General features: G+C 32.3%; 1 long non-coding RNA gene across 1 annotated transcript; it reads left to right on the top strand.

The window, feature by feature from the left end:
* Positions 1–839: 839 nt before the first annotated feature.
* LOC146916726 (uncharacterized) lies at positions 840–3,405 on the top strand. Its single transcript, XR_015014019.1, has 2 exons — positions 840–1,858; positions 3,186–3,405. It is a non-coding gene; the product is annotated as an uncharacterized LOC146916726 (long non-coding RNA).
* Positions 3,406–10,417: the final 7,012 nt, after the last annotated feature.

Raw genomic sequence — 10,417 nt, 5'->3', positions numbered from 1 at the left:
TCCTATCATAGAACACATGTTCATTCCACCACTAGTTTATTTTTGGTTATGCAACTAGTATAGGTGCATAAGACTTATTGGATGCTAAGTTTTGCGTCGGGTTGAAAATGAGTCGAGCTAACTCGACTCGTTAATAATTGGATCAGCTTGAAAATCAACTCAAATTTGATATGAACTTTTTTTAAAATTGAACTTGCCTAATTTCAAGTTCATAAGCAAGTTTTTTATGTCCAACTCGTTTGTTTGAATCGCATAATTCAAAAGTCATTTTTTTATACAACCAAAGTCAAAATTCATAGATCTTTAATTTTCAAACATAATGTTTTATAAGGCAAAAAATAAAAATTATCTCAAACGTATGAAGGATATAGTTTAAAGTTTTCGATAAGCCATGTTTTGCTTCATCTTTAGAAATAATGTCTTCTTTATTGATTTGCATTTGATCAACTCTAAGGATCAACAAAGTTGTTGAGATATAGGTAATTATACAGTCAGGTCTTTTGCAAATTATATTACTGCTCTAGGTGAAAGCAGAGATTTTTGGTGTATGTAATATCCCGCTGAATTTGTAATAAATTGTCGTATTAGTTACATGTCAAAAGATAAATAATTGTTAAAGGGGTTAATTATTTATTGAGAAATGAGACATTAGTCTGTAAATGTCTCGCTTATTATTTCAATGAACTCGAAGAATTTAATGGTTACGTATTAATAGAGGGTAAATGTGTCTTTTTCCTTGAAGGGCATTTTGGTCATTTGGGACTCAAGATTTTTTTAAAAAGAAGAGGGGACCATTTATTTTTATTTTTTTAACCATTTTCTTCATTTTTTTCCAAACCATTCTAGAGAATTCTCTTTCCCTTCTCCTTACCAAAAAAACCGGTCCTCTCTCCCTCCTACACCCAAATCATCATCTTCATTTTTAACCTTTTGAAATCAACATGCAAGCATGAATCCTCTATCCTTGTAACATAAGAATTCAATTGACAAGTTTATCCCATCTTTTCTCCTCCTTCAGCTGATTCTCCATCACCATCACAATTTGTGGAGTTTTTTTATCAAGCTTGAATTGAGGGTTTTTGTAAGTGCTTGAAGCTGAAGCCACAGTCCTTGTAAGTGAGTAATTAGTTGTGATGTTGGCTTTGTGATAAATATATCATGATAATATGTTGAAGTTGTTGTATGAGTTAATTAAGAACCAATTCTACATGTTTGGATAAGTGGAGTAGAGATGGGAATGATGTTGAAATTGGTAGAAGCTACAAGTTGTTATTGAGTTATTTAAGGTGTTTGGTTATATGGGCTGTTATGTATATATGTTTAGTGCTGTTATAAAGAAGGAATGAGAAGCTTCTACATGTGTAATTTTGGTACTAGAAATGCACGTTTGAAATTGTGGGAATCATATGGCTGAATTTCATGAAAGTTAGTAAGCGCGGGTTCTGGTTTTGTATTCGTAAATCTGGTTGTGTAACTTGGAATGAAGTGATTGTTAAAGTTCTGGATTCCTCATTTAATTCCCTACAGTTTGGACACAAACTTTGTATGATTCGGATTTGAAACGAGTTTGGAAAACGCGTTTGAAGTTGGACAATGTTGCTGGAAAAGCTGCAGAAAAAGGCTTACGGGTTTTGTCATGATTTTTGCGAAATGAGCTAAATTGTGAATTTAGACTAGTTAGAAAGGTGCAGAATTGAACGCCTATGATTAATAAGAGTTTTGATCAAAGTTTGGAATGAATTCGGAACACGCAGAAGCCATAAGCTACAGTTAAGATGTTTAGGATAAAAGTGCTTACGGAGCACACCGAGAGCTTAACTAGGACTCAAGCAGCGCGGAGACTTCAGAAAATGTTAAGGTGAGTTGATAACGATCATTATCACTTATTTTTACTATTAATATTATTGATATTTTGATAATGTTCTATGTTAAAGTGTTTATAAAAATGGGGAGCACACCCTTTGAACATTTTTCTTCTCAATGATAGTTATGTTTAAAGTCATCGATATGATTATGGTCTCTTTTTGAATTTATCTATGACTTATTGAGCGAATGATTTGAAATAGAGGTTTGATTGCATATAATATGACATGAGTTTTGAGATATGGAGAAATACGGTTTTGAGATATATGTTCTTGAGAATTTTCGATGTTAATATGCGCTCCATTTGGATTTGGATTTTACTTGTGATTTTATAAAGTAAAGAAATTGAAACAGAGGATTTGATTTTATGTATTTTCGTAGTTGTTTTGATATGTTGTGAAATATGGTTTTGAAATATGCGTTTTGAAAGGATTTGATATTAATATGTACGCGATTTGGATTTGGATTTGAATTTGAATTTGGATTTACTTATGATAATTGAGTTTTGATGAATGTATTTTGATATAAGTTTCGTTATGTTTCAAAATATGGTTTTAGACGTGTTTTAAGAATGAGGTTTTGAAAATTACGGTTATAATGACGACGATCTAGGTGCACCTAGTATGTGATTTCAATTAGGTAGAGTTACCCCGTTAGATGGAGCCGCCCTTATGGAAAGGCCGCCATTAGGAGGAGAGGGCTATCAACGAGAGGTAAACTTCCTAATTGAAAATGTTTTACATCTTGTTTTGAGTCGAGAGAAAAGAGCTATCCGTTAGATGGAGCCGTCCCATGGAAAGGCCACCATTAGGAGGAGAGGGCTATCAACGAGATGGAGCTAGTTCTCGATTCACCCATTTGATTATTTTCACTAAAGTTTGATTTCTATACTTTATTTAACGTTGATTATTTTGGTATTATGAAATTGAATATGATTTTATATTTTATTTGAAGTGATTACTTTGATTCCATTTCATTAAGTTCGATTTTTATTTTCTATTTGGATTTGATTATCTCGATTTCTTTTCATTATAATCAATTTCTATATTTTATTTAAAGTTGTGGATTTGGTTTCATCTCTTGACGACATTGAATTTTGATATAGTCTTATTTGGTTTGATAAAGTTACAAAGTTTTCCGAATCTTCACGGTACACTTGATTGTGAGTTTATCATATTTTTACACGGGTACTAGCTTTGTAAATTAAAATTAGAATTGAGAAAAACAACTATCGTGCTCTTATGTGTTTCCCTTCTAGTTGGTAGTGGTTGTTGTCTCTCACTAAGTCCTTGTGACTTACCCTTTTTCTTATATTTTTACAGATTCAAAGTCAATTGTGTAGAAAGCTTCTAGCAGGGTTAAAGATCTATCAGTGTCAAACTTTTGGTAGGTTTCCTATGTGTATAAATTGAATGATTAATGTATCTGCAGCTATTGGTTGTTTACAAATGTTTTGTTTGAGTTGTACAAACATTTAGTTATGTCGCTTTGAGATTCTAATGGTAATACTAGTATGAGAAAAATGTTATTTGAGATACTAAATGATGAAACAGGTTTTTAAAATAGGATTCATATCTTGGAAATGTTGAATTTACAGAGGAAACTCTGTCGAAATTTCAGTAAAAAATTTTTAAAGTGAAAACCGAATTCGAATTGTTTTTATTTTATAGTTTGTCAAAATGAATCAATAGGCTTGCCGGGCTAGAATGTTCTAGTTCGTGCGCCGGTCACGATTAGTGTTTTTGGGTCGTGACAGTGTAAACTAGAAACAAATTCAAATTGACAGTATACTTTATAGGCATTGTTCAAGTAAATTTATACGGTTTTCATATTCACTCAAAACTTACGTAGAACTTATTATTTATTTGTTTGAGAAAAAGGTAGAACAATGTGGTTTTGTCGAGAAACACTTGTGTGGACCAAGACCAAGAATTTTGGTTTGGTCACACACACAAGATTCTCTCCTTCTCTCTCTTCTCTTCTCTCTTCTACATTTTCTCTCTCTTCTCTCTTCTCTCTCTTCTCTCTTCTCTCTTTGTGTGTGACCAAACCAAAATTCTTGGTCTTGGTCCACACAAGATTTTCTCGGTTTTGTCACTAGAACTATGTTTTCCTCTACATTATTAATGTTATTTTTAGCACATTACAGTAACATGCTCTAGCATAACTATAACATGCAAATTGTGATAAGAACAAATTATCAGAGAAGACTCACATGTGTTCTTTCAATGTCCTGCCTTATCCTTGCTCATGATACCAAACAACTACTCCCTCTGGTCATATATAAAAGCAACTTTTGCTTTTTTAGGTTCATTAAATAATTAATGTATATGTAATATAATATAGTCTAGATACATCACTTATTTAATGAATCTGAAAAAGTAAAAGTTGTTTATAAATGTGCCCGGAGGGAGTAACTTAAATTCAGCTCACAATAGAACAAAGCATACTTCTTGATGCAATCAAACATAGCACCTGGACCCTGCCATATCTTCCCATTCTATCCAAAGATGGGGAATGGATCCTCTCCTGTGTGTTTTTCTCCAGTTTTCTCCTGTGAGATAATCTCAGCCATTCATCTCTTTTAATGTCTGATCAATGGCTATTAATTAAAAGAATTAAATGATATGAGTTTTGTCTCCTAAGCTGAGGATCCAATCAAATATTAATTGAATTAAATGCAATTCTCCTAAGCTGAGGTTCTAACAGTCCACTTTTAAGACCAGTTGCACAAAATACAAGGTGCTCCATTGGAGCAAAAAAAAAAAAAAAACCAAAAGTTGCAAAACTCTAGACCAGATGTTGTTTCCACTCTTGTTTATCACACTATTTTTTACCTTTTTAATTCTTGGAGTTGATTTTAAAATGTATTCTTCGTAACTATCTTTGGCACAAATTATAGACAAGAATCATAATTGACTTAAGAAACGTAGTCAAATCAATATTATGTTTCGAACATAAATCAAATAATTTGACACTGATTTGTAAACATATAAGTCTCATTGAAGGATTAAAAGATTAACCGATAACATATTAAGAAAAATGGTGGGCATTAATTTTTTTTATATTGGTAGAAAATATTATAAGAATCTCCTGAAAAAATTAGAATTTTTAAGCTCCAAAAAATTTCTTAAGTGAACAATGGAAGAATGCTATGAAGTTTAAAATTGATAGTTTTTTTCTACTTAGAATTTTCGAATTCAATGAAATTTAAGATTGTTAGTTTATTTTGTTCTCTCAATCTATATCGAGAGGAAAGATAGGAGGGAGAGGGATTAAATGAAAATGGAAGAATGAGTAGAAACCCTAATTCAAACGAGAATAATCAAGAGTTCTTTCAATCTTCAATGTCATGTGATAGTATTTTTAATTTATTTTTTATTATTTTTTACATTTTAATTGATGAAATGTTGGGGGAAAGTACTATTTAACCATAGATAAAATAATTAAAAAATGGGGGAACAAAAGAGAACTTACTTGAGGAGAAATGTTGGAAAGTACTATTTAACCATAGATGAAATGTTGGAAAAATGGGGGAAAGTACTATTTAACCATAGATGAAATGTTGGAAAAATTAGTGAAAACCCTATTGCGAATGAGAATAATGAAGGGTTCTCTCAATCTTCAATGCCGCAATAAAAGTACAATCTAACCTTAAATAAATTAATAAAAAATTGGGGTATAAAAAGCATTAGTGCTTGGGAAATAATAAAAAATTGGGGTATAAAAAGGCTTAGTGCTTGGGATTGGGAAAGAAGATTGGGAGGGGAGATTGGGAAATTTAGAACAAGTTGTGAAGAATTCCACTCATCCAAAACTCCTCAAGCCCAAGTTCAAACTCAAGAGATACTTTGAAGTATATAACCACTATCATAACATTTTTTTCGATCGAGGTGGGACTATTTTTTGTGTCCCTTTTCTTGCTTTTTAAGTTTCAATTCAGATGGAACATAAAAGAAGAATTCACTTTAAGCAACAACTCATAATCTTACTATAAGGAAACATTTATCCATTGAGCCATGCTCTTTTAAATTGAGTAATTCACTTTACATTATAAAGTATTCAGGAGCACAGTCATCCAATCAAACATAACCCCAAGACCCTACTAAGTCTTCTCATTCTATCCAACGATAAATCCAATAATTTTAAGGCCAATTACACAAATCTCCAAAAAGCTAAAATTGACAAAACTCAACATATCTCTCTTTTGGAGCTCTCCAAACCTAATCCAAAAGAAGAAGTAACAGCATGTTTTGGAGCACATGAAACACCGTCAGTGTCCCATTAAACATGGTTTGTTTAAATACATTCTGCAATTGTGAAATGTACTAGAGAGAAATTAAGTTTTATATATATTTTTTTAAATCTACTAATCCAATTACTTAGAATCATTCTATCATTTATACTTTCCCGGTCACCGTTTCAAAGCTATAAATATCACCATTTTGTACCGTCTAATGGTAAATCACAGATTAGCACTTCGGATAAAGGACTTCAAAAAACAATATAATTAATGATTACGGGAGAAAAGGAAATTTCTTTAACTTTAACTCATCCCGTTTCAAGTTCAAAAACAACATGGTTCACCTTCTTTATTCAAATCACATAATTTAAAAGTCAAATTAGTTTATAAAACAAAGTGAAAAACCTCAAATCTTTAATGTTTTAGATTTTTTTAAAAAGAAAAAATTCAGCGCGAATAAAATAAAAATTATTCCAATCGAACAAACATGTTTAATGGATATTATTAAAATATTTAATTTGACAAATATGTTAAAATATTTAACATCTCTTAGATATAATTTATAATCAAGCTAGCTTATCATCATTTGCTCGAGCTACCTTATGATCATTGGCTCTGCCCAGTTCAATATTAATTGATTGTATTATCAGGTTTACGACCAATTCTATTCAACAAAAAGAAGAAAAAAAATTCAAACTCCATTATTTTAGTAAATTGATTTTTAGAAATACAAGAGCTGTTATTGAGAATCAATGAACTAAAAGTGCATTATTGGGTCTAAACTGTTAGAGCACAAGATTCTTTTATAAGTAAATCTTCTTCTTTGTTGGTTAAGTACCATCGATGTGGGACTGTTCAAACCAAAATCCAGAGTGCTAGCAGCTTTGCTACTAACTGCAGCGTGTTAACTTCTACCCCCTGCCCATGTTTGTAGTTGTTTGACGTGTCTCGATGTTGAGCAATTCTATTCTTTAGAACTTTGAACTTGTTAAATTTTGGATTTGGATGGAAGATGAGAATGGAGATGCATATTTAGATGCACATAAAACACTGTCACATAATTAATCTGCAACCACAAAAATAAACAATATGCACATGTTATATGGTTCAGGTTTTCCTTGCTTTCGATTAATATACTTACCTTGTAGTTTATGGTAATGTTGTTTATGGCATTGGATTCAATTTAATCAAGCCATTGCACTATTCATCCTCTTTTAGTTGCAAGATAATATATGGTTTCCCTGTATGTAGTTATTTTTCAGGAGTAATATATGGTTTCCCTGCATGTAGTTATTTTTCAGGAGTAATATTAGAACAAATTAGGGTGGGACTCACATGTGTTCTTCAATGTCCGGGCCTACTACTAAAATTAAAAGTCAGCTCACATTAGAACAAAGCATCCTGACAAAACTGACATAATTGTTTGATTAGTAATTAGTTCTTGCATTGACTTGTGTAGTAGTTCTTTCTTATTATATCCTAATTTTATCTAGGATACTTTTAAATAAATTCACAGAAGTCCTGCCTTACGGATTCATTTTTTTTTAGGGGAAAAAAATGAATCCATAAGGCAGGATTTTTATGAATTTATTTGAATATTGAATCTCCACATTAAGATTTTCATGTATAAATGTTGACCATTGGATTAAGAGTAACGAACATTTAGGCTTTGTTTGGGAGTTTGGAGGGGAAGGGAGGGGAGGGCTTTGGGGGGTTGGAAATATATAGAAAAATGGACATAAAATTCACATTTTTTGAAAAAACAGTTTTTTAGAGAATGATAAACTAATACTTATGATTAATATACTTTTAATTTTATGAATATTATAACAACATAGATTGAATTTGAAAAATTTATATAAACCCTCCATAACCCCCAAAACCCTCCCCCAATACAATTTTTGAGTTCCCCCAAATGAGGGGGAATTTTTATTATGAGTAAAAAATTAACCTCCAAAGCCCTCTCCTCCCAATGTCTTCTATTTCTTCTAGTTGCTCCTTCCTTATTTCCAAACCCCCCCCCCCCCCCCCCCCCCCCCTCCCCTCCCCTCCCCTCCAAACTCCCAAACAAAGCCTTAAGGTTTGATGTCAAAGTTTAATTTAACATTTGGTCTCAACGGATTCTGACTCAAATATTAGCTGAGTGTGTGGGCGTGTGTGTAACGCCCTCTTTGTTATTTAATTATTTTTTGAGATAGAGTCGAATTATATGATTTATTTAATTATGTTGGTATTTTATTGGGTGGTGTTATTATTTATTGGAATATATTTAGTAGGAGACTATATTTAGTAGAAAAATATAATTATTAGAATAAGTAGATTTGGGGGCTGAAATAGAAAGAAGAGAAGTTAGTATTATAAATAGAGGAGATATTAGGTTGAAAGACTAACATAGGCAAAAACAAGGATTTGGAGAAAACAAGGTTTAGAGAGAAGAGAACAAGAGGAGAGAAGAACCAAGAGAGAAAGGCTGTCATCGGTAATTCTAAGGTAAGAGTGAGACGACCTTTCAGTAATATTAAGTCTGTGATTCTGAAATTGCATCTAACATGTTGCAGGTTTAGTTTGTAAGAATTTGGGAATTAGGGTTATAAGTTGTAAATTGTTGACTAGATGATGGAAACCTGTTGAATTGAGGTAGTAAAACAGTGTTCAGACCTTAGAACTTTCATAGTACAATGATTAGAATCAGTTTTGGGGTTGGGTTGATGAAACCAAAACTTATGGATTGTCTCCAAACTTCAAAGCTTGTGTACTATGAGTTTAATTAAGGTGTTTAGGAGTATTTAACCTATGCTGTGATGAGTCTAACTAGTGGTAGGCTGTCTTGAATTGTTGCCTTGCGAACCTTTCGCACGTGTAGTCATGAGACGACCTTAAGGTAGGAATGTAAGTTGTTGATAGTACTAGAAGCTATCCAGAAAACCTGAATTAAGATGATTTAATAGTAGTGAGATATTGTTATATATGCACTTTATGTATTGTTTACGATGCTTATGATGATGTGATTCATTCTTTAATGTTGATATGATATATAAGAGCTGTTTATATGCTGCATATGTTGTTGTTTTGCTGTTGTTGACCATTAATGTCATAAAGTTGTAAATGTCGGTCTAAGTTGTAAAGTTGTAAGATGTCGTCCAAATTATTGGAGTCATATAAGATGTTCAAGATGTTTAAGATGTAAGATGTTGAATCCATGCATACTCATTCAAAGTTGAGGCTTGATGCCCTGGAGCTTTTGCTCAAATACGTTGGGGGCTTGATACCCTGGAGCTTTTGCTCAATTATGTTGGGGGCTTGATGCCCTGGAGCCTTTTTAAGCTCAAATATGTTGGGGGCTTGATGCTCTGGAGCCTTTTTACGCTCAATTATGTTGGGGGCTTGATGTCCTGAATTGGTACCACATGCATTTGCATTGTCAAGAAGATTTAAGATGATAAGAGTTGCATAGTCGAGTTGAAGTTGCATAGTCGAGTCAAAGTCGTCAAGTTGATTAAGTTGATTTATGAAGTTGATGTTGATGAATGATTATGAAGTCGTTTATGATGATGCTGCATGATTATTATTATGATATGTTGATGATGTTTATGATGATGCTATGATACTACATGATTATTATTATGATATTTCGATGATAATTATGTTGTTAAATGTAATTGATGAATTATATGCTTAATATTGTTGTTTGTGAAATCTCACCCCTTCTTCTTGAAAATGTAACTCTTCGTATGGGTAACTTGCAGGTAACCAAGATTAGTCGCGGTCGTGAATGGACTCCTCACAAGTGTGTCCTAGGTGCTCTGATACGTAACGGGATGAGAATTTTGTTATAGCTTTTCTGTTCCATACGTATTATTTTCAGAAGTTTTTATGAATTGTTATTGAACTAAGTTTTATGAGATTTTATGTTGAGGCCCTTGTGCCAAGGATTGTTTCGGATGTTTAAATAATTTTCCGCTGCGAAATTTTAAATATTACGTTGTTGGATTTCGAAGGATAAATATTTATTTATTCTGTCTATGATTTTATGAAAAGAATGTGACATTCCGTTTATGTTGAATTACTCTGATTTTTATCATGAAATTTTTATGTTGGGAAAACGGGGTGTTACAGTGTGTGTGCGCGCGTGCACGCGTGTGTATCAAATGACATCCAAGTATCAAATTAAAATTTGACACCAAATCTCATTCCTTTATTTATTTGATCTAAAGGTTCATATAATTAGTCACTTAATCTTCACATCACATGAAAATCTCATCTTGCCTTCTACCAAATAATAATCTTCACTTGCCTATTATATTAACTTCT

This window comes from Medicago sativa, chromosome 6, assembly GCF_051527215.1.
Source record: "Medicago sativa cultivar Bolivia chromosome 6, Bolivia_mono, whole genome shotgun sequence".
NCBI lineage: Eukaryota > Viridiplantae > Streptophyta > Magnoliopsida > Fabales > Fabaceae > Medicago > Medicago sativa.
The sequence above is the reverse complement of the archived record's forward strand: the minus strand, read 5'-3'. Positions and strand labels throughout refer to the sequence as shown.